The 26,220-nt window shown below is 40.1% G+C and overlaps 1 long non-coding RNA gene across 1 annotated transcript in view; it reads left to right on the plus strand.

The window, feature by feature from the left end:
- LOC125452097 (uncharacterized) overlaps positions 1 to 24,735 on the plus strand; it is a 56,146-nt gene extending 31,411 nt beyond the window's left edge. The window contains exons 2-3 of the long non-coding RNA XR_007247455.2: positions 18,396 to 18,480; positions 24,360 to 24,735. This is a non-coding gene — a long non-coding RNA (uncharacterized LOC125452097). The remainder of the gene's footprint in view (positions 1 to 18,395; positions 18,481 to 24,359) is intronic.
- Positions 24,736 to 26,220: the final 1,485 nt, after the last annotated feature.

Below are 26,220 nucleotides of genomic sequence, written 5' to 3' on the forward strand. Positions count from 1 at the left end.
TTTTACTTTGCATCATTTGTAGTATGAATCATTGTCTCCTTTCCCTTGCAGCTGTTTGGATTCTACATAACATTACTTTGTATAAGCTTATCCCCCTTGCCAAGACCTGAGTTCACAGCAGTAAATGCTTCGTAATAGAACATTCTGTGCTTTATCACACTCCCAGTAATTAGAATGACTGTTGAGAAATGGAAATGCCAGTTTGGAGTGGTAAGGTTATGCAAAGTAAAGTGATTTTTGACAGTATTCGACCTGTATATATTGCAATAAACTGAGTTGTTGGAAGTATTAATTGACTCAACTTCTCCATCCACATTAATTTTTTTTTCCATCAAGTACTTGAAAGAACTACATTTGAATTGCATAATACATTATAATGCACTTTTTCCAGTGCAAACTTGAGACAGGTGACGGAAACAAAAGCCCAAAAATTCCTGAAGAAATACCCTTGACTAAAACATTAAAATATTTTCTGCGGCCTTCAATGAAGAAAATGTACTTATTGAAAAATAACTGCTGGTGTGATGCCAATGAGTAATGTGACATATTAAAAAATCATTTCATAATCTCTGGTAAACAAGAAATTCTTGACTTATTTTGATGTGGATCATTGATGCATTTGAATATGTATTTGATCGCCTGCATATATATCCAGTATTTTGTTGATTATTTATTTTAAAAGGAGAACATATCTACAAAACCTGCTAGAAAGAGAACATTAGCTCAAGCCAGTGTGTTAAAAAAAACCTGCCCAGCATTTAAAAATGTTCAAAAGATTTGAAAGCCTAGATTTAAGATAGTTTCAGCTCTTAAATTTAAAGTGGTTGTTCCATGATTAACTGCCTTTCTTCCTTTTCCTTATCTTTTTTACTTGTTGTTTTTCCTTTTAATTCAGATGTGAATTGAATTGTGCATTTTAGATAACAGTAAGAAGTCTGGATGTGACAAATACTGACATAGAAATATCATGCCAGTTCTGATCCAGGACGTTTCAGGACCAAGACAAGTCCAGATCCATCTGCTGCCATTTCCAAATGAATTTGTTCAAGTTATCAAGAAGAGATATGACCTTGGAGCTTTTTATCATCTACTTTTGACAGGCTGCTCCACCTTCCTTAATGAAGTTAAAATTGATGTTTCCTCATTCAAGCACTTCTTTCTCAAAACTATAACTAAAATATTTTACACTTCTGCTTGGCGTGCATGGTTGTCCATGTATTGTGATATATTTCCTTTAAGTCAACTCTACTGGATGGCTTCACTTGAACTCCCTGAAATCTAGTGAGTCAAAGACTTTCTTTAATTCAGGTGGCACGGTCGCACAATGGTTAGCACTGCTGCCTGACAGTGCCAGGGACACAGGCTCAATTCCAGTCTTGGGTGACTGTCTGTGTGAAGTTTGCACATTCTCACTGTGTCTGTGTGGGTTTCCTCTGGGTGCTCCAGTTTCCTCCCACAGTCCAGAGATGTGCAGTGGAGGTGGATTGGCCTTGCTAAATTGCCCATAGTGTTCAGTGAGGTTTGGATTAGGGGGATGGGTCTAAGTGGGATGTTCTGAGGTTCAGTGTGGGCTTGTTGGGCTGAAGGGCCTGTTTCCACATTGTAGGGATTCTATATTCTATATTAATCTAGAAGAGGTACTGTTTCTTTGATTTACCATCAATTAGAACAAAGGAAGAAAATATTGTATCAAGGAAGTATTAACTGGTAATAAGTTAGTGGATTGACGACTATTTGTTAAAAATTCTTTGGAGATACAAGAACTAAGAGATAATACTGATGAATAAAGATTCGAATCAGGTTGGCTTCATTCTCTTAAAAATAGAAGCTGACCACACCGAACTCTTCGGGAACAATGATAGACTTAAGAGGGTAGAAGTTGCTTCCATTAAAATCAGACATCATGAATACACAATAGTCACTCATAAATTCAATGAAGAATTCAAGTGTCAGGACAGAAATATTAGAATGAGGAACTTAATATCATAGGCAAAATGAGAACAGAAATATTTAAAGAGAAGTAAGTACATAAAGGAGCAAAAAATAGATAAATAGGCTGATAGCATTTGAAAAAATTAGAATGGTAGAAGGCTTGTGGCTGAATGTTTCATTTTCTAACAAGATAATTATACAAATATTTATTTTAAAAGACCGCTTAGCATAGTGGCAGAGAATGTCATGCGAAAGGAAGGTTGGGTTTTACATAGAAACCTTTATAGGTTTGGTGGTATTATTTTTTTTCACAATTAATTTGATTATTTTACCTTCTCAAGTTGACTCGTATTCTTCCGTATCAACTTTTTCATTCATTCACAGTATATGCCCATAAGTTGTCAGTCCAGCATTTATTGTCCATCCCTAATTACCTGGACAGCTGTTCCAAGTCAACCACATATTGTAGGTCTGGAGTCATATGTATACCAGACTCAGAAAGGAAAGCAATTTCCTTCTCTAAACAACATTAGTCAGCCAAATTTTTTCCCCCTGGCATTCAACAATGGTTTCACGATCATCATTAGACTCTAACTTCAAATCATTTTATTGAATTCAAATTCCATTAACTCACATGTCAGGATTGAAATCCAAGTCCCCAGAACATTAATATAATTAATAATGATTGATTAATAGTTTAGTGATAATACCACATGGCCATTACCTCCCCTGTGAAAAGATTATGAAGTAAAATCCCTCAATCAGATAGTCACATTTTCTTTCAATAGTTATTTATGTGGGAATCACAGGCAGATTGAGCCATCATTGCCCTTAAAATGTGGCAGTCAAATACAGTCTTTGTGTTCCCATCCATCCCTGTCCTGTCCTTCTAGGTGGTAGAAGTCACAGGTTTGGGGCAAAAAAACGCTACATATTGATTAAGAGCATGAGTTGACCACTCATCCCCTCAACAATTAGGAGCAGATAGAGGCTAAATCGCTCTCAAGTCAGCTCTGCCATTCAGCTAGAGGTTGACATTGTTCTACACAGTACTGCATCTTCCAAATCTTTGCCCACTCATTTAATTTATTTCTATCCCCTTGCAAACTCTCTTCCTCCTCTTGAAAATTTGTCTTGATGCCAATGGCAAAGAAATTCCTTTCCTTTGTTCAAATCTTTGATCCAGATTACAAACATTTGATGCACCAATGCTGAACATTATGGCATTCTTTTAGAGGTTGGAAATTCAGAATGGGTATGGTACACACAACAGCCACAGTGTGCTCTCTGCGAAGAGTGAATTTTAAATGGCAGATAGGTTGCAAATGATTGACACTGCTTTCTGAGCGTGATTATCAAAAATAGACAGTAATTTTATTTTCCTTGAAAAGAGAAGAGGTAGAACAGGTGGCAGCATCAACCTTAGTGTATAAAAGGTGAAAATGACTAACCTAAAGGAACTGCATCTGATCTCACACAAAATCCCTATGGTATATTTTAACGTATTATAAACTGATAGGATCTTTATGCTGCATGAGAAAATCTATGAGCCCCCTCTCTTCCCTGTTGTTTAGATGGTGTGTGTCCTCTTGCAGGTAATTCCTTCAGAGGCACTCAGAAATAGGCGTCTTACAAACATTGCAAATTTTCTTCAAAAAATACAGCCAGCCATCAAGAGGTACCCACTAGCTGGAATGCAGTGCTATTTTGCTGGGCCCGAATTTAATACTGTTATTTCTGGAAATGGGGGATAACCAATTTTGGTCCTTCTTTTGATCAAATTGTTTTAGAAAATAGTTGAACTTTAAAAAAAACTCATCCTAAAAAATAGCACTCTGTTTCAAATGAATGAGTTAAATCATGCATTGTGAAGAAATAAAGCATTTATTCATAAGTATACCATAAACAAGAATGCTTAGGCTCAGATGATCTGAAGCTGAATCTTATAGTTTAGTACCTACTCATTTAACCTCACTTACTAAAATATATGAAGTAGTAAAAGCAGAAAATTGATAAAATGACAACTATTTAACAAACTTTGCCATTTGCAACTAATCACTATGTGAAATTCAGTGGGACCTCTTACTGAATAACCATCATCCACCAACAGGTATTCCCACCCCCACAACTTATGGTAAAATTATTCATTTAAAGCAGAAGGAAGGGAAGTCTTGCTATGTGATTGAGAAGTAATATTTGTTTTAAGGCAAACTTGATAAAGATGTAAAAGATTTTCAATTAGCTTCTAATCGTTTCAAAAGCAAATGTGAAAATTTCCACTTCCTGGCCTAAACATTGCAAATCATTTACTTACTGTCATGATTAGAGACGAGATGGCCCCCTAACTCCACTTTAGCTGTAATTCACTCAGTTCCCCATTACTATGCTAATAATTTCAGACCAGCTTTCATGGGCTGTCAACGATTTGCGTCCAGGTCCATGAGTGAAGGGCTGAGTGCTCTTTGTGGGGCCCTCAGATGTGTCAGATCTTGCAATGGGTCATAGCGATTTGGATAATGGATAGTGATTGGTATGAAATTGCTTTAACCCACAGGCTGTCATTGCATTATGTGTGGTTAATCAAAAGCATATGACTGCCAGAAAAGATGTAGCTCATACCAAATAATCTATTCATTTAAGCAGGGACTGCAAACAGACACCAATTCTCATGTGAATAATGAGGAAACGTGAAGAGTGCAGATGAATGTGTGATAGGGTGAATGCACACACATCAAAGCCGGAAAGGGGAGGAAAAATAAATAAAACCGAAGCTGTCACGAAGATATAATCACATCAAGACCTACTTCATGGTCAGGTTCTCTGTGGATGGCAAGCATACTTATTTCAAATTCTCCCTTTCTCATGTTTGTGCACGATTGTCTATGCAAATTAGCCGTCTGTCCTGCAAACAAGACACAATCTATACAGGTTTTATCGCTACTTTGACGGAATGGGTAAATCAGCTTATGCCTTTTGTTATTCACTGATTGTGAAGCACTTCTGATGCATGCATAAGCAAGGATGATTTAAACTAGCAGAAATTCATTTACGTGGTGTTGTCACTTGACGAAGATGAGTGGCAGAATCATTTACTGGATATTTTTAGTCCTGATACATTCTGTTCACTGAGCAGAGACAGTTGTCAACGTGTTTGTATTTATTATTTGTATTACAGAGGGACTTTTTAAATCTATGTCTTTCACAAGCAAAATGTTCCTCCACTGATTCAGAGGGACAGCAGAGACTGCTGGTAATCAACTGCTAAATAAAAAAGGAAGGCTCTTACGCCCTGAAAATAGCTCAATATCAGACAATAGATGGAATGAACTGGGAAAGAGACAACTCAGCTGCTAAAATGGTTATTTTGCTCATTTTGACAAGTACAGTAGAAATGGAAACAGACAGCTACAGATCCATTTTCTCAGTGACTTGGAGAATCTACTGAAATGCAACTGTAAGCCATTCCACTGGTGCTGTTTTGTTTGTTTATCCGGCTGTTTTTGACATTCTGGATACATTAAATACAGGCAACTAATTTAACTACATGGTCAGGTTTAATGGAAGGTGAAATGTAAACTTACAAGATGTTTAGGTTTTTCAAGTCAATTGCATCTTTTCCTATAATCTTGTGGAGTTCGAACAATCTCGTGCACATTCTTAATTATACTGTCTGTGAATATTACATTTATTTTAACTACTTAACATTAGAAAAGGATGAACATTTTCATAACAGGTTCCCACTGTATTGTGACTCCAGGCAGTACACCCCCAAATCGTAGACTTTGTATGCAAGGCTGTGGCATAATACTTACATCTTCTGACTCCGAGGCAACAGCTCCACCAGTCACGGTTAATTGTAGGTTTTTGTAACTTGTCTGATCATTTATGCCCTATTGTTAGCCCTTAAATTATTCAGTACATCTATTTTCACAAATTAACAATTGTCATGATTTCATAATCTCTGGATTGCTAGTTAGGTGTCATAGTCATTGCAATATCTAGCTTTGTAATAAGTGGTAGCTGTCCGGAAACTAAAGATCTTAGAATGGACAAACATTGAAAATTTATGGCTTAGATGGGCGTCATTTGGCCCAGCATGGCTTCTGTGATCATGATCCAGCCTAATTCCACTTTCTACATCTTGAATGGAGGTAATAGCATTCCAAGTGTACATCCAAGTATCTTTTAAATACAATCTAGTTCTGGCAACTTTGAAGGCAGTGGGTTTCCTACACCTACCATCCTCTCGCTGAAAGTATTCTCCTCACTTCACTGTAATTGTTTTACTAATTACTATAAGTCTATTCCTCATGTTACTGACCTCTCCAAGGAAAAATTTCTTTCCTTTTCACTTTATCTCGGTGCTTCAGTTAAGCCTCCCCTGTGCCTCATCTGATCCAAAGAGAACACTCCAAGCCTATCTAAATCCAAATAGCTGAAGCATTCGAGTTTTGGCAAAGTCCTTGTAAATCATCTTCGTAGGCTGTCTAGTGTAATGATATGTTTTCTTCAATGTGGCAACCAGAACTCTGAGCAATAAGCTAACTCTGATCTGGACTGTGTTAATGAGCACAATTCTCCTGCTATGTCTTGGCTCAAAAAGTATCCCTACGCCTTCTTAAGAACAATATTTACTTCATTTTCTTTTCTCACGATACTCTTGATTTAAAGTTTTCTACGTGTACGACAGTAGTCAAGGCCTGTAGAGAGAATCCGTGAGATTAGGCATTGCCTTTGAGTAACACACTATGGTTTCACAGCAAAGCAAATTAATAAGTTCAATAATGAAATAAGTTAACATTATTGGATCAGCGAAAGGAAAACAAGTAAAATAATCTCTGAATAATCTATTGGTGAATAAATGTGCAAGTCTCATCCGGATTAGTCAAATGGAGCCCTGATGTGAACTAACGAAAACAGTTCTGAACTCAAATTGAACTTCCTCCAGGCAATAATGACTGAACTAAGAAGGAACCTTGATGCTGAAGCTGCAACAATACTTTACAGTATCTTTAACGTGGGCCAGTACCTAGGTTAAATATCGGATTATACAATTGTGCTGTTTTGCTGGAAAGACAGACGAAAAATGTATTCAAAGATGAGGTGACCATTAGCAATACTCATGTGATGGTGGCCCAAACCACTGGACAGGCAATGAAATAATTTGTGGTGCAGTGAATATACCGGTAGTTCTGCTATAATGTTTGGTTTGCTAACACAAATTGGCTGTAATGCCATTGATGAATAGCAAATGCTGTTAATATAAAGCGAACTTCCTGCTGTACAGGTACAGCAATTTTCTATTGTGTTTCCCTATAATGTAATTTTCTATGGCGATTTTCCATAGCTCAATTTTCTACAGTGCGAGCTCACACAAGAATGCAACTATTGCATTATAGGAGAACTACCTGTAGTATAATGTGTAACAATGAAACAAATGACCTTATAATCTACTTAATATTGCCAGCTATTGGTTAAATGTTGACCAAATATCCCAGAAACACCCTTAACACAGTGAATTTTCTGAAGAAGAGTCCCAACCCGAAACGTCAGTTTTCCTGATCCTCTGAAGCTGCCTGGCCCACTGTGTTCCTTCAGCTCTGCACTGTGTTATCTCAGACACCAGCACCGGCAGTTCTTACTATCCAGAAACATCCTGCATTTGTTTTAAATAATATCATGGAATCTCTCATATATATCGCAAGATAATTTCTGCCCATCAGAATATAAAAGATTAATCCTGGAAGGAGCTAGCCAGTTTTACTGTTGTTGTTCTACTATATGTACACAAGACACCTCAGATGGTTTCAGTGGACATGACCACAACATTTACCATAAAGCAAGCTGATGATAGCACATAAGTGAAATAGGATAATTGGCAACAGAGTCCCAAAGTAACCAATAGTATCTCCTTAACCAATGGAGCAGAGGAAGAATGTATTATTATGGCTAGAGACCCAATTTTTAACCAACCTGTTCAGTGATGCTATTACATAGTACTGGAATCGGTGGGCCTCGAACCCAGGCCTCCCAGCTCAGAGTAGTTACAAAATCAAAATACAGTGGATGCAAAAAATCTATGTCAAATATTGCATGTCAGCATTAAATGTTGTCAGGCTATTGACCTGTGGATTAGGTTAGTTTGATCAATCTATAATGTAATAACAGGATTGTTGTTCTCTTTCGTACTCAATTTACACTTTTTGGAAGTCTATTTTGGGCTATTTTGTTTATCTTCTTAAATAGATACAAGACTATTTATTGCCTATCCCCAATTACTTGGAGAAGTTGATGTAAGCTGTCTTCCTGAATTACGACAGTCCTTAGGTGTAACAGCATAACACTAACAATGTCTTCAAGAAGGGATTGGTAGATTTTGACACAGTCTACAGTGAAGGATTGCCAATACATTTCTAAGTCAGGATTGCGACTGGCTTGGAGGGGAATTTACAAATGGTGGTGTTCCATGTCTCCACTGCCCTTGTCATTTTGGGTAGTGGGATTTGCAGTTTTGGGAGGGTCTGTTGAAGGAGTGTTGAGAAATCACTGTGCTGCGTCTTCTAATTAGTGCACAATTTTAGTATTAGAAGGAGAATAATGTGGTGAGTAGCTGTATTAGAAACAAGAAATTTAAATTTATCAAATATGGACTGATAACCCCAAACGCTTTTCGCATAATCAATGTTAGCAAATGTAGTGCGCAGTTGCTACACGACACATTTTGGGGATTTTAACCTTCAGGAAGCCTAATAACATTCCTGTCAGGAGGTTTTTGTGTGGGGTATCTTTGAATGGTCAAGACATCTAAAGCACACAGAGGGAGACACCTAATCAGCATTAGATGGACAGGTTAAAATGTAGACCATTTGTTCCAAGTTTTGATGCACACAGTTTGGCTTCTACTGTGTTTTTATTCAACTGTTTAAAGCCAGGACACTTGTAAGGTATCACATTTCTATCCCAACACCAATCAAGGAAACTCCAAATAAAATTAGCAATGGATCTAGGGAATGGAGTTGTACCATTTTTGTGGACTGTAACCAAAAATAATAGAATTTAATACGATCTGAGAGCTAGATTACTGGTGGTCATTCAACAACAGCAGTGAAAGACAAATTAAACATGTTTAAAGCTCAATTGCTGAACATTTAATACGAATGAAAGAAGATAAACAGAATGGTCAAAACTAGACTGACAAAAAGTTTAAAATGAATATGAAAGAGAAATAAAAATCTTTTATTACATTGAGCAAAATAACCTAATCCACAGATCAATAACCTGATAATATTGAATGCGGACATGCAATATTCAATATGGATTTTTTTGCATCCACTGTACTTTGTTTTTGTAAAAGTGAAAACATGTTTAGTCAATAAACAGTGTTGAATTAACTAAAGATGAAGTGAAAACTGACTAAAGAGTATTAATAGACTTGAAGCTAAACAAGTTCTCCACCAGTACAATGCATCAGTGAATGAAACCACAGTGACAGATACAACGTGGAAAATTTTTGATCAAATGGTGTTGAAATGTGGCTACACAGTACTTTAAACAGCATGTTCTGATTAAGAAACCACAACAGAAACATCACAACAAAAACATGCCAAGAAAACAAGCAATGCCAAGAAGAGCCATGATATTCAGCTCCAGTGTTACCTCCAGTGTGAAATTGGACATTTTGTTTTATATTGGTTCATGGATGTAAGCTTTGTTGGCCAAGGCAACATTTATTGCCATTCCCCAATTGTCCTGGAGAACGATGTGTTGAGCTCCCTTCTTGAACTGCTACTGTCCTTTGATGAAGGAACACACACTCACGATGCTGACAGGAAAGGAACTGCAGGATTTGTACACAATAAAAGTAAAGGGGTGATGATATACTTCCAAGTTAGGTGTGACTTTGAAGGGAATTTGCAGGTGGTGGTTTTCCCAGGCTTTGCTCTTCTTGATGGTAGAGGTCAATGTTGGTATACGAGAAGCAGCTTTCAATACGTTGCAAAATGGATGAGTTACTACTATGCATCTTGTAGATGCAAAAAACTGCTGTTGAGATGCATTGACAGTGAAAAGAGTGAACACTGAAGGTGGTGAATGGTTTACCAATCATGTGAGATGTTTTGTCCTGGATAGAGCCAAGCCTCTGGTGTGTTGGATCAGCACCAGTCCAGGCAAGTGAAGAGTATTCCACCACACTCTTCACTTATACCTTGTAAATGATGGCTGCATTGAATATTCGAGAGATGAGTTATTTGCTGTAGAATTCTTACCCTTTGAACAGATCTTGTAATCACAACACCTACATGGCTGGTCCAGTGTAATTTCTGGTGAATGTAAACTCTCAGGGTGTTGATATTGGTGGGGGGGGAAAGAGATTAAGCAGTGGTAATGTAGTTGAATGTCAAGAGCAATGATTCCATTCTCTCCTTTTGAAGAAGATCATTGTTTGACACTTGATGAACTGTCTTTCAATCTGCTTTGCTGTCTGTGGACAAATGAGTTCCTATCTTGCCTACATAATGACAAAAACTAAAAGGTCATCCATTAACAGTGAGTTAATATGGATCTTTCTGAAACTACAAAAGCTAGAAGCTTCAATTTATCATTGCAAATCTGGTGCAATACATTGCAAAGCTTTCTGCAGTGTTCCTCAAGTAAAATATTTACTGGGTGTCTGCCCCAAAAATGAAATTTTAAGGATACTTACTCATGAGTCACCAGAAGATCAGAAAGTTCATTAATGCATCCTAACAATAAAACTTTAGCCCTCAGCAATCCTCCATTATACAAAATAACAGTCGAAAGAATCGTCAGCTTAGTTTTAGAGCAGAACACATCTGTTACATGCCTTAGAAGTATTTTCCTTCTCCAACAGTTTTAATAAGTTACACTTTTTTTTCTCTTTGTGATATAACAGGCACTTTACAGAGCAAATGTTGCCTGGAAGGCTGTTGATATCCTTAATAAAATATCAATGTCATAATTTTGTTTAGAACTGGTAGTCAGCTCTCAAGCTGCTATTTCTCTGGGAATATTCAACTTGATAATGAACAGAAACAGGTCAATAAGGTTTACCAAGCACAAACAACAGTGGCATTATTAGATATTTACAAGGTCAAAGAAGACAAACACTGGCAACTTTTAAAAAATAATTTTAAGCTAACTTTTTATAGTCCTTTCTTTTTATTTCTACATGAAGGAAGACAGCCAATCTGGAAGACTAATGATTATAATAATTTCTCTACCCATGCAATATTTCTTTATTTTCATAAGATGTGGGCAATACTGACAGTATTAGCATTTGTTGCCCTTCACTAATTGCCCTTGAGTCACTTCTTTGAGTCACAGCTGTCCATGTGGTGTAATGCTATTAAGAGAGTCCCACAATTTCAATCCAGTGACAATGAAGGAGTGGCAACTTAGTTCAAAACCAGATGGCATGTGGCTTGGAGGGGAATTTGTACATTCTCCTGTGCATCTACTTCCCTGGCCCACAAAAGTGCATTGGGTCATTAGTTTGGAAGGAACTGTCAAAAGGAGCTTTGCTGAGTTATTGCAGTATATCTAGTATGTGGTATAAGGTATTGTTCTTCTGAAGGGGGGTTACTGGGACTCAAAACATTAAATCTGTTTCTTTCTGTTTCTCTAGAAATTTCTCATTTTACCTATTTAACTATCTATGTTTTATCTGTGTGTCTGTAAGGGAGAGTTTATGAGAGGATTAGAGAGTTAATTCATAGTATTATAACCTTACGTGTAGCTGGAGTCAAATTACTCAAAATAAGTAATGATTTATTTTTGGACAGTTGCTCAGTGGTTACCACTGCTGCCTCGCAACACCAGAGACCCAGGCTCAATCCTAGCCTTGGGTGGCAGTGTGGAATTTGCACGTTCTGACTATGTTTGTGTGAGTTTCCTCTCACAGACCAAAGATTTGCAAGTGAGCTGGATTGGGCATGGCAGTGTCCGGGGATGTGCAGGCTAAATGAATTAACCATGGTAAAAGTGAGTTTTGGGGATAAGGAGGGATGCTCTTCGGAGGGTCAGGACAGAATTGAAAGTCCAAATGGCCTCTTTCTGTACTGTAGGGTTTCTATAATTCTTCAATGAAAGTAGCCTGGTTTTTGCTTTCTATCAATCTGGTTCTCCAAGTCATGTAAAATGGCAAATTTTGTGAAATAATGGAAATCTTTAACTTTTATGACAACTCCGGGAACAACAGGGCTGGATTTCAAATGTGCAAACCCAGTGACTCATAACATCTTTTGACAGAAAGGTAAAAAGTCTATCCAGTAACTTTGTTTTCACATTTTCTGTTTCTTCTCTCTTTTCTTGAGTGCTTCCTCAGATAAATTCATTCCACAATCCTGCAGCTTGACTTAAGAAGTGGCATGGGATTTCCAATAAATAAAAGATGTCAAATTAAAGAATGTATCAGAGATAATGGGAACTGCAGATGCTGGAGAATCCAAGATAACAAAGTGTGGAGCTGGATGAACACAGCAGGCCAAGCAGCATCTCAGGAGCACAAAAGCTGACGTTTCGGGCCTAGACCCTTCATCAGAGAGCAGAGACCCTCTCTGATGAAGGGTCAAGGCCCGAAACACCAGCTTTTGTGCTCCTGAGATGCTGCTTGGCCTGCTGTGTTCATCCAGCTCCACACTTTGTTATCTCAGATTAAAGAATGCAAGTTTGCAATCTAGTAACATGTACCCTTTGCGTGTTCTGAGATTGGTGAAGCAGAACATTTGCCATATCATTTCTTAAAGTGGTTTCTTAAAGTTTCTTAATTCCTTAAAGTTACATGCATGAGTTTTAACAGTGAATGACAGTAGCATAATAAATCATCAAATAATTCAAATGTACACAATGTAGCATATTGACACCTTCAATTTAGTGATTGAAACCACACACTGCCTGTGTCATGGCCTCTTTGTCATTCTCCTCCTCTACAGCCTGTATCATTTTCAAAACTTATCCACACATGCTGGAGTACCTTTGCCTGCTACACCCACCCACCACCAGGCAACCAAACACAATCTCCACCCGTATGACATATTACCTATGTACTCTCCATATTTAGCCTATGCAATCACCTCTTTAATAACTGTTGATGAATAGCCAATGTGCCCAAACCAGCAACTGCCATCAGAGCAGCAGTTTGACATGCACAAATAAGGCCCAGGCATCAACACAGATCATGAAACAGCAGCCATCTAGGGCATGCTGAATATTAAAATTGGACAAGGGGTGTGAAAATGTAGGAGCACGATTGTAAGTACGCAGAGAGTTGTGAGAGCATGGAATGCGTTGCCAGCAGCAGTTGTGGAAGCAAGGTCATTGGGGTCATTTAAGAGACTGCTGGACATGTATATGGTCACAGAAATTTGAGGGTGCATCCATGAGGATCAATGGTCGGCACAACATTGTGGGCTGAAGGGCCTGTTCTGTGCTGTACTGTTCTATGTTCTATGTTCTACTGTTCTATGTTCTAAATTAGGAATTTACTGAGCTACGGGAATAATGGATACTGATTTATGGCCAGTTAAAAGCAAAGCACTTCTTACTGCAACATTGGTGGTATTCTGATTTTTATGTATGCATTTCTTCTTAAACAAAATATTATTGGTACTGAAATCTAAATTAACGTGCAGAGAATAAGTGAATACCCCCTTCAGGTACCCTTTCACAATTAATCCATTGTATTGTGATTTTCTCTCCACATATCCACTGTGTGTGTCCTACCATGCTGTGCAGTGGCTCATTAAATTCCTAAATGCACTTTTTTCAAATAACAAACAATACAAACACATTTAGATGATGAATATTAGGTTGACTCTCTTTAATGAACTCAATGATTAATGTGCTGGTTTCTTTCTATATAGTCCACATTTAAAGTAAAATTAGTTTCTCTTTCACCCAAAAATACATGACAGTACACTGATAATGTCATACTCATGTTTTTCTTAAATCAGTATTTTTGAATATTTTTTCCTCCCTTCAGCCTTCTTTCTTGCTCGCTTGTAAAAAATTATTACTCACCTTACAGCTAATAGCACATGAACTCTAATAGTCACCTGAGACCAATCTTCACTTTATGGGCTTGAAAATGCTTGTTGCAACAGGAATTGCTGAAAGGAATTCATATAACACCTCTAGTCTGCCAAAGAAGTTCACAGCAAATGAAACAGAGTTGTAATAGGAGAAGTATCACAGTCAATTTACACTCTGCAAGATTCTATTCACAGCATGAAGATAATCGCCAGATAATCTGATCTTCTTCAAAATAGTGCCATGGAACTTCAGGTTTATTTCTGAAGGAAGTTCAGTTTTGAACTGAGATGAGAAGGAATTTCTTCAGCCAGGTATAGGTGAACGTATGGAACTCAGTACCATAGAAAGCTATGGAAGCCAAGTTGTTGTGTGTATTTGAGACAGAGATCATAGATCATAGATCATAGAACATTACAGCACAGTACAGGCCCTTCAGCCCTCAATGTTGTGCCGACCTGTCATACCGATCTCGAGCCCATCTAACCTACACTATTCCATGTACGTCCATATGCTTGTCCAATGACGATTTAAATGTACCTAAAGTTGGCGAATCTACTACCATTGCAGGCAAAGCATTCCATTCCCTTACTACTCTCTGAGTAAAGAAACTACCTCTGACATCTGTCCTATATCTTTCACCCCTCAATTTAAAGCTATGCCCCCTCATGCTCGCCGTCTCCATCCTAGGAAAAAGGCTCTCCCTATCCACCCTATCTAACCCTCTGATTATTTTACATGTTTCAATTAAGTCACCTCTCAATCATCTTCTCTCTAATGAAAACAGCCTCAAGTCCCTCACTCTTTCCTCGTAAGACCTTCCCTCCATACCAGGCAACATCCTAGTAAATCTCCTCTGCACCCTTTCCAAAGCTTCCACATCCTTCTTATAATGCTGTGACCAGAACTGTACACAGGGACTTCTATAAGTTTCATACATCCTTTCCTTCCCCCTCTATGCCCCCAAAACCTCATATCCCCTTTATGCCTATTCAACCAACATTCATTTTTGAACAGTACTGTACAGGTCCTTTGGCCCATGATGTTGTGCTGAACTTTTATGCTAAACCAAAGGTCTATCTAACTTCCACCCCTACCTTATACTCTCATCCATATGCCTATCTAGTAGCTATTCAAATGCCCCTAAGGAGGCCAACACCAGCGCCCTCTCCGGCAATGCATTTCACTGCAAAACTATGTCAGCAAAACTGACAACGTCAAATGCATTAAAATTTTTGAAGATGTGGAACAACTCGCCAAATGTTACATTGCTTCCAAATGCAACATTGAACAGATGACTGATCTGTTTTAACAAACTCAGCCATTTGTTTAAATATTTAAAAGGCTCAACTGATGGCTGTACTATCAATCAATATAAAGATCAAAGCATGATGCCAAATCACATTAAAATCAATTTCACAATATACATAATTCAAAAGAGCACTTTATCCCACTTGATGATACACTTGATATGCTTGCTGTTTTCACAATGCCGATCAATACAATGCTTATGGATATTTTCTAAACAAGGCTTATCAACAATTATTGAATTAGTCTAAGTGAGATGCTCCAAGGGTCACGGTGAACTTGTAGGGCTGAAGGGCCTGTTTCTGCACTGTCAGCATTCCTATGAATAACATCTTTAAATGATCAGAGTGCATTTTGTCATGACATATGAAGTTGACAACACCTTTAAAATTGTTGCCAATTCCAGAACAGCTTTCCCAACTAGATTGAACTAAGTTTGTCTACACATCTTTCAAAGCCAGACAGATTCCATGAAAATTGTGGGGGTTGTGAAATCACCACCAGGTTGGGTTCACCATGGTTCTAATTAGCAAGCAGAGGATCACAGAACATTGAACCACCAGCGCCCTCTCCGGCAATGCATTTCACACCCCGACCACTCTCTGAGTAAAGAACCCGCCACTGACGTCTCCCCTACATCCACCACCACTCACCCCAAAACCATGCCCCCCCGTAACAGCCACCTCCATCCCAGGAAAAGGTCTCCGGCTGCCCACCCCATCCAAACCTCTGATCGCTTTGTACACCTCTATCAAGTCACCTCTCATCCTTTGATAATGGGAACTGCAGATGCTGGTGAATCCAAGATAACAAAGTGTGGAGCTGGATGAACACAGCAAGCCAAGCAGCATCCCAGGAGCACAAAAGCCGATAGGTAGATACTCTTGATTGGTAAGGGATTATGGGAACAAGGCAAGAGAATGGGGTTGACAAATGTATTGGCTATGAACTAATAGCAAAACAGACTCAATTATTCACTTAATTCCGTTCCTATATCTCATAGCCTTACAGTTTAGCAGCTTATCTTCAATATAGTATCTCCTATTGTTTTGGATTTCTTCGTCACTGTAGTGTTAGCTTCAACTTTACATTCAAATCACTGGTGTGATCTTGAACACACAATCATGCTGTCAGCAATGAGCCACAGACAGCCGTGAATGATGACCAGAAGCTAGAAGCCTGCTGATTTCACAGGCTTGTGTGACCAGATTCTGAGACATGGCCTGTTTCAACATGTTTCACAGCAGATTGCCTCTGAACATAGGAAGGAATTTAGGAACATCAGACTAGGACAAAGCCATTCAGCTCTTCATCTACTCCACCATTCAATATAGTCATGGCTAATCAGCGTCTCTTTCCCTTATTGACTGTGATACCTCTCCTATTACAACTCTATTTCATTTGCTGTGAACTTCTTTGGCAGACTACAGGAGCTACATGAATTCCTTTCAGCAATTCCTGTTGCAATAAGCATATTCAAGCCCATAAAGTGAGGTCCAAAGAAATTTGGCGAATCGCTACTAACATTGAGTGAAAATCCCTATATCCTGAAATACTGGACCAAAATCCTGCACTTTGCAAATAACTTTTAAAAGTTGAAAAAGGAAGGCAGAGACAGAAATAGTTGCTTGGAACCATTGTTCAACCTGAAAATCCATTCACACATTCGCTCGAAGGAAACAATCTACCAGACCTAAACCCCATACAGCCCAGATGGAATGGGGCCTTTGCAAATACCAGATATTCCAATGAATCGATATTTATGCACAGAGCCACTGGACATTCCATTTGATCAAAATACATTTTCACTGAATTTTAGCCATCTGATTTTTATGTATGTATTTCTTCTCAGGAATACACACATAATTACCTCAGAAAAGGAACAGCAGTACTGCAATGGCTAGCACAGATTTAGTTTGACCTGAAGATACCCACTATTAGTACAATTGCAGGTCCCAACCTCAACTGAGAGAGCTACCCCCACAGCTACCCGAGGTGAGGGATCCGAAAGAGCTACCGCCCCACGAACCACCCCCACTGCCATCTCCACATGAGGGATCCAAGTCATCTACTTTCCTGAGTACTATCTGCACAGTTATCTCCCTAAAACCGAGCAACACAGGCCTGTTCAGTATCAGGAAAATCAACGGCAACTGATCACGGCCAGCAGACCTGACAACTGACGACCTCTGAAAACCATCGACCCAACTGACCAAACCTCACTCACATCCCGAGGTGAAAACTAGCTCACAAAACCACTGCAAACTATGGAAAACCAAGTACTCACTCCATAAATCCAAAACGCATCCTACCCCACATCAGTGGGCTCAATCCAGACTGAAAGCCTATACTGTCTGAAGTCTTCATTGAAGCACTGCCTACGACAAGCAGAATGGCCTGAGTATTTCAAAATATTGTTTTATCCCCAGTGGTGAGCTTATATTCTCAAGACCCCAAAGCACCCAAGTCAGAGAGGTGAAGGTGTGTGGTGACAGTGTAGGGAACCCCCAAGGTTAGGAAGTCTGATTAAAGTATCTGTGATTAAAACTACTGTTGAGCTTCTAATAGTATTTAATCTGTTTAATTCATGAGTGTATTTATGTGCTGTCCTCTGTATAATTGATAATATCAGCTTCACTCCTTTGCATTTGCCTTTATTTCTTGTGATATACTCGTAAGATTATTAATAAGGTAAATTTTAATAAACAAGTATTTAATGAATGCAAAAATTCTGTTGCCCCTGAAACACCTGCCTACTGCCGCCTTCATTTCACATTCCCTAAATAAGTCTTGTGTCAGAACCAGGGATTGTGGAATGATTCGAACAAACTGAAAATCAGCAAATTACTGATCACAAACCAGAACCCCAACTCTACCTTAAACATACTCAATGAATGAGCTTGAACAGCCCTCTCTGGTAGAGAATTTCAAAAGCTCACAACCTACCAAGTAAAACAAATTCTCTTCATCTCAGTGCAAAGTGGTTTTCCCATTATTTTGAAATTATGTCCCTTTGTTCTAGGTTCCTCAGCCATGCATAGAACACACCTTACCTACAGCTATCTGCCTATCTCATTAGTTTTGTCTCTCATTCTTCAATACTTTAGGAACCCAAGACCAGTTTCCTCAACATCTCTTCAAACAAGTTTCACGAAGCTACAGTCTTGATATGGCAAGAATATCATTTCAAAGGTAAAGAAACCAAAATTCTCCAGGTGCCCTTTAACAAAGATTCCATACAATAAAAAGTCATCTTTGCTACTTCTGACTTCACATACTTTTCAAAGATGAACTCGACATTAGACTTCCTAATGCATGCTACACCTGCAAGTTTGCCTTCAGTAGCTGATTCACAAGAACAGCCAGTGTACTAATGGTAACAAGGTCAGCCATGTGCACCTCATTGACTGTGAGTTCTCCGATTGGACCAGGTTTTCAGCTCCAATCAGGGAGCCCTGGCTGACAGATAAACAGGAATGTCAGAGAGCTGGCTAGATCAGTGTCAGTTATGATGAACGTACAAATAAACAGTGACTTGGTGACGGGATATGGGCCTTTGTGGTCCCTTTTTGCCTTTATATTTTATAACCACTTACTTTTTAGAAAAATTCTACACATCTGTCCCTCCTGCTTATGCGCATAACACCACATTTTGCCACATTGTATTCCATTTCCTGTGTTCCTGTTCACTCATAACCCAGTCTCTCTTGAGACTATTTTGCCTTTTCCTTGCAGCACAGGTTCCCACTGGGTTTTATGTCATTTATAAATTTGGAATATTATAATTAGTCCTGACATCCAAATCATTGATATATATTGTGTACAGCTGGGGACCAAGTGCATGTGACCTGTGAAGTAGCTGTAAGTCACCGCCTCCCAATGCAAGAATGGTTGTTTGTTCCTACTTTCTGTTTACTGCCTATTAGTCCTCAATGCATGCCAAGACATTACATTTTATCCCTTTATAATTGCTAATTAATCTTCTGTAGGAGAGGTACATTTGGCATTACTGAAATAAAATAATTTTGTTATTTTTGATTTTCAAGCAATTCGACCATCATATCTTAAAAGGATGGATCCAAGATAGATCATGAACTCATTCCCCAAACTATGGTTTCAGAAGTTTTGTAATTATCTTGTGTTTACAGAAAACACCTATAATATACAATGTATATAATATACAGACACACACAAGATAACAGATGGCTAGCATTTCACACGGTGTTGTAGCATGGGCTGCACTGCTCAGCCCTTGAATAATGTCCAGCATGAATAATTTTCATCACATTAATTTCATTCCTGGGATGGATAAAACTCCAACAGATGTTTTTCTTTCATTAATTTAATGAAGAAGAGACTTGAAATAACCACTTGACAGACTTGTTCACTTAGTTACTATTAAAATACTGATGATGTCCTTTGTACATTTATTGAAGGATATAGGTAAAAAGGAGTCAACACAGTGTGGAGTTGGAGGAACACAGCAGGTCAGGCAGCATCAGAGGAGCAGGAAAGTCAATGGTTTGGGAGGGGACCCTTCTTCAGAAAGGATTCTGAAGAAGGGCCCCAAATCAAAACAATGACTTTCCTGCTCCTCTGATACTGCCTGACCTGCTGTGTTCCTCCAACTCCACACTGTGTTGACTCTGACTCCAGCATCTACAGTTCTTGCTATCTTTAGGTAAAGGGGACAATATCACTGAGGTTTAAGACAAGTTGAAGTAAATTGATCAGCAATAGTTTGGTCACAAGCTTTTTAAATTAGTGTCAAGATGAAATGAAAAGTTGACCAAATTGGAAGAAGCTCCCCATGTTTGAGGACTTGTGAAAAGATCATTTAGAGTGAAGCATGAATGTAAATGGGGATGAAGGGGACAGAAAGACCATGTAAAGTAGGTTATTTAGGAAGTATAGGAGCAATGGAGGAAATCGCCGAGTGGAAAAGATCATAGAAAAATCATTAAAATACAGAAAAATAAAGAAGTTGCTGTGGAGACACATGTAATTAACATCAGACATCAGAGAAGAATTGTCTACCAGTCATAAATATTTAGTTTTACATTGAGAATGTGAGACTCATTATGTGGAAGCGAGAGCTGATTTCTAACATTTGTAACTATAGAGATTGGCAGTCATAACAATGGGAGAATTGCAAAGCTGTGTTTTCCGGATGGGAATAAATGTGAACTTAATTTTCAGTGCCTGCTCCTGCCCCACCGAACTCATCTCCACCTATCTGGACTCCATTTTCTCCCCTATGGTCCAGGAACTCCCCACCTACGTCCGTGACACCACCCACGCCCTCCACCTCCTCCAGGACTTCCAATTCCCTGGCCTCCAACACCTCATATTCACCATGGACGTCCAGTCCCTGTACACCTGCATTCCGCATGGAGATGGCCTCAAGGCCCTCCGCTTCTTCCTATCCCGCAGGCCCGACCAGTCCCCCTCCACCGACACTCTCATCCGCCTAGCTGAACTCGTCCTCACACTCAACAACTTCTCTTTTGACTCCTCCCACTTCCTACAGACTAAGGGGGTGGCCATGGGCACCCGCATGGGCCCCAGCTATGCCTGCCTCTTTGTAGGTTACGTGGAACAGTCCCTCTTCCGCACCTACACAGGCCCCAAACCCCACCTCTTCCTCCAGTACATTGATGACTGTATCGGCGCCGCCTCTTGCTCCCCAGAGGAGCTCGAACAGTTCATCCACTTCACCAACACCTTCCACCCCAACCTTCAGTTCACCTGGGCCATCTCCAGCACATCCCTCACCTTCCTGGACCTCTCAGTCTCCATCTCAGGCAACCAGCTTGTAACTGATGTCCATTTCAAGCCCACCGACTCCCACAGCTACCTAGAATACACCTCCTCCCACCCACCCTCCTGCAAAAATTCCATCCCCTATTCCCAATTCCTCCGCCTCCGCCGCATCTGCTCCCACGATAAGACATTCCACTCCCGCACATCCCAGATGTCCAAGTTCTTTAAGGACCGCAACTTTCCCCCCACAGTGATCGAGAACGCCCTTGACCGCGTCTCCCGCATTTCCCGCGACACATCCCTCACACCCCGCCCCCGCCACAACCGCCCCAAGAGGATCCCCCTCGTTCTCACACACCACCCTACCAACCTCCGGATACAACGCATTATCCTCCGACACTTCCGCCATTTACAATCCGACCCCACCACCCAAGACATTTTTCCATCCCCTCCCCTGTCAGCTTTCCGGAGAGACCACTCTCTCCGTGACTGCCTTGTTCGCTCCACACTGCCCTCCAACCCCACCACACCCGGCACCTTCCCCTGCAACCGCAGGAAATGCTACACCTGTCCCCACACCTCCTCCCTCACCCCCATCCCAGGCCCCAAAATGACATTCCACATTAAGCAGAGGTTCACCTGCACATCTGCCAATGTGGTGTACTGCATCCACTGTACCCGGTGCGGCTTCCTCTACATTGGGGAAACCAAGCGGAGGCTTGGGGACCGCTTTGCAGAACACCTCCGCTCAGTTCGCAACAAACAACTGCACCTCCCAGTCGCAAACCATTTCCACTCCCCCTCCCATTCTCTAGATGACATGTCCATCATGGGCCTCCTGCAGTGCCACAATGATGCCACCCGAAGGTTGCAGGAACAGCAACTCATATTCCGCCTGGGAACCCTGCAGCCCAATGGTATAGGATATGTGGAACAGTCTCTTTTCTGCAGTTACACTGGCCCTAAATCCCACCTCTTCCTCTGCGACATCAATGATCCTATCGGTGCTGCCTCATCCACACACAAGGAGCTTGAACAATTCATCAACTTTATTAACATCTTTCACACCAACCTCATGTTCACCTGGACCATCTCTAATACCTCTCTCTCCTTCTTGGACTTCTCTGTCTTCATCTCTGGTGACCACCTTGACTCTCACAGCTACCTAGAATATACCTCCTCTCACCCACCTTGCTTTGAGAATGTGCTTTCCTATTCCCAATTCCTCCACCTGTGCCACATCTGCTCCCAAGATGAGGCATTCCACTCCTAAACATCCCAGAAGTCCTCATATTTCAAGAGCCACAACATCCACCCCCTTCAGTGGCTGAAAATGCTCTCAAATGCACTTCTTGTGTCTCCTACACCTCTGCCCTCACACAGCCTCCCTACAACAAAAGCCAAGACAGAATCCCAATTGTCCTCACATATCACCCCACTAACCTCCAATTCAATGTATCATTCTCCGCCACTTCGGCCACCTGCGATCTGACCCTATAACCAAGGATATATTTCCCTCCCCACCCCTAACTGCCTTCCGTAGGGACCACTCTCTCCGCAACTCGCTCATCTGCTCCAAACTCCCCACTAGCCCCCAACATCCCCTGGCACCTTTCCCTGCAACCGCAGGAAGTGCGACACCTGCCCCTACACCTCCCCCCTCACCTCCATCCGAGGTCCCAAAAATACCTTCCACATCAGACAGATGTTTACCTGCACATCTGCTAATGTGGCCTATTGCATCCGTTGCTCCTGATGTGGCTTCCTCTACATCGGTGAGACCTAGTGGAGGCTCAGAGATCACTTCGTACAGCACTTGTGCTCTGTTTACAACAAATGACAACACCTTTCAGTCATGACCATTTCAACAACACTTCCCACTCCCTGGGCGATGTGTCTGTCCTGGTCCTCCTGCAGTGTCACAATGACACCAGCTGGAAACTGGAAGAGCAGCACCTCATATTCCGCCTTGGCAGCCTACAGCCCAATGGTCTCAATGTGGACTTTACCAATTTCAAAATCTCCCCACCCCCAGCCTCATCCCATGACAAAGCCTCCCTTTCATCACCGCCTCCTAGGCCTGACACAACCTGCCCGTCTTCTCTCCCGCCTCACTGACCAATCCCCACCACAGCCTACCTGCACTCAACTATCACCATCCCACCTACCTTCCCCATCTCCACCCCTCCTCACTTTGTTTATTTCAGAACCCCTTTCCCCCTCCTCTCTTTATTTATTTCAGAGCCCCTTTCCCCCTCCACCATTTGTGAAGAAGGTCCCGGCCGGAAACGTCAGCTTTCCTGCTCCTCTGATGCTGCCTGGCCTGCTGTATTCCTCCAGATTGACATGTGTTATCTATAAATTTGGTGTGTCCAGTTCTGATTGCCCAGTTATAAGAAGAATATTCTTGAGCTACAGAAGGTTCAGAAGTGAGTTACCTGGATGTTGCCAGGGTATGGAAAGTTTGAGTTATAAAGAAAAGCTGAATAGGCTGGGACTTTTATCACTACAGCATCGGAGGTTGAGAGGTGACCTTACAGAGGTTTATAAAATCATGAGGCATACGGATGGGGTTCATTGTATATGTCATTTCCTCAGGATGCGAATTTCAAGACTACGGTGCATACTTTTCAGGTGAGAAGAGAGAGACTTAAGAAAAAGACATGAGGGGCAAAGATTTTACCTAGAAAGTTGTTCTCATGTGGAATGAACTTCCTGAGGAAGTGGTGGATGTGGACACAGTTAAAACATTTAAAAGACACCAAGGTAAGCATATAAATAGGAATGGTTTGGAGGGTATGGGCCAGGAGCAGGCAGATGGGATGAGTTCAGTTTGGGATTATGGTCGCCGGGGACTGGTTGGATCAAAGGCTTTGTTTCCATGCTGTACATCTCTATGACTCTCTGAAACGGTTTAGCAAGCTAATCAAGTGGGAATGAATAACAAATGGTAGCCTTGCTAGCGACATTTATATTCTATTTATGAATATAAAAATGAAACTGTCAATCAAGCTTGGGCTCAAGTATTTCAGCAGTGTGATGGATGTCTGAACTTTCAGCCAAGTCTCATTATGGATTCTCACATAGTACATTGAATAATAATTTTGCACAGGGATTGTCCCATAAGTCTCTCATTAAACAAGGATCTGACACTTGTTTTACACAGCCACATAGCACACTTAACAAATGGATTTGCTGAATTTGTTAATTTAGTAGCTTCATGCAGATTGGGCACAACTAACCAGCATTTTTGCCATTGTTAAACCTTTCAACATTATACCCCTGTTTACGTGTCAATTTCTCTCTAGGTGCTGAATAATGGATGAACCAACAGCAGCACAAGCCTGGTATTGTTTTTGACTCTTTTTTACACAATGAAAACTGGATATTTCACTTTTTTTTTCAACAGATGATCAATCCAGTTTGTTTCAAAATACATTCCAGCATTGTTAATGTAATTTCAATTTTGTACATTTTTGAACTATTCCCATTGTATGAAAATGATCGACATCAAGTTTCTGTAGCTGACATTGAACACTTACGACAGAGAAATTTCACTGATAATCTGCTGTTGAAATACATTCTTAAAGTTGAATAATGGGCACTTCATCCTCCCTTTAAATTATGCTGAAGCTGACCTGTTTATGCTTGGTGTTAACAATTGGAATCCCCATTGTCCCTCATTTTCACCGGCAAATATCAGTTAAAAATAAAAACAAAATATAAAATGCTTGTTATTGGCTCAGACCTTTCTTTTCCCCCATTGTCAACTGACCTGCCATATATTTCTAGACCTCGTTTCAAGCTCCTATCAGTTATGAATGCTTTCTGATTGCTAGATATACAGGAATCTATTCCTGGATGTACTCTGTGTTCAAATGACATTTGAAAGAAAGCTTTCAATTTCTTGGCTTCTCTCAACAAACTTTGGAACAATGCCTTATAAAATATCACTTGCCATCTCTCTCGGCACATATCTCTGCCTAAGATAAATAAGTAGAGCACTTCGTATAGTATCCTAGGTATACTTTTTACTATACTCTGGTTCAAAGCTGAAATTACAGTCTCCACTGTAGTCTCCAAACTGTAAGATCCACTAACATTTACTTTATCCAAAATAACAGGTCTTTTCTTTGCCCCTACCCCATGCATTCTGTTCCATTATTTATCTTGATAATGGACATATGAAAAAAAATCAAAGTTGGTAGGCCTAATTCTGCTGACAGCGTGCATTTGTATCAGTTGGAAAGTTCAAGTGAGAAAGGCACTCAGTCTCTGATGCTTTCAAATGCAGTACAGGCCGGCAGGCAGCTTCAGTCCCACTGTCACCTTTCTGTGTTGTTGCAGGAATGATTGGCCTTTTATGCTGTCAGCTTCATGCAAGGATGAGCATCTCAATTGCTGTTGAGGTGTGGCTACTCTTTATCTGAGTTGAGAAGGAGAATGGATTTTACTCAGGCTAAATCTTTGAAGCATCACCCTGAGAATAAACCAGTTGGCCTGCATTTTTTTTTAATTTCTCCCCTCCATTGATGTTCAGGGAAAGGTGTTAGAACAGCAGAGAAGTAATCCATTAAGATGCAAATATTGAACAACTGAACAATTGAAGATGAATAGCATTAATGTCTGAGGACCACAGCACACAACTTGACCAAAAAAAAATTAATAATATTCAGAAGCTCATCTTCCAAATCCAGAAAGAACATGGCACTGAAACAAATGCTATATTTTTGAAACATCTGCTGTGCAGCTCGCTTGTTTATTATCCTGTTTGTTATTGACTGGTCCCCAAAGTACTGGGTGTAAGTTACAGTATGTCTGACAATCTACATGGGACAAGACAATACTTTAAGAATACCTCAGCACTGCATACAAATCTAAGAAAGATATTTTGCATAACATTGTATTCCCAGAGACATTGCAAGTATGCCAGGTAGCTCAACAAAATGTACTTATAGATTTCAGAGAAAATCCAATAACAGACATTTTAAATATATCAAAACAATCCAACAAATCAATGAGCAAGTTCAAGCATATTAAGAAATACATAAATTCAAAGAGATGCTGAAGTGCAACAAAAATCAAATAAATTTATTAAAATCCAAACCATAAATACTGCTCAAATGTACAAGTGAGCTCATCAATCAAGAAATCCAAAGATTTGAACAA

The sequence above is a fragment of the Stegostoma tigrinum genome, chromosome 5 (genome assembly GCF_030684315.1).
Source record: "Stegostoma tigrinum isolate sSteTig4 chromosome 5, sSteTig4.hap1, whole genome shotgun sequence".
NCBI lineage: Eukaryota > Metazoa > Chordata > Chondrichthyes > Orectolobiformes > Stegostomatidae > Stegostoma > Stegostoma tigrinum.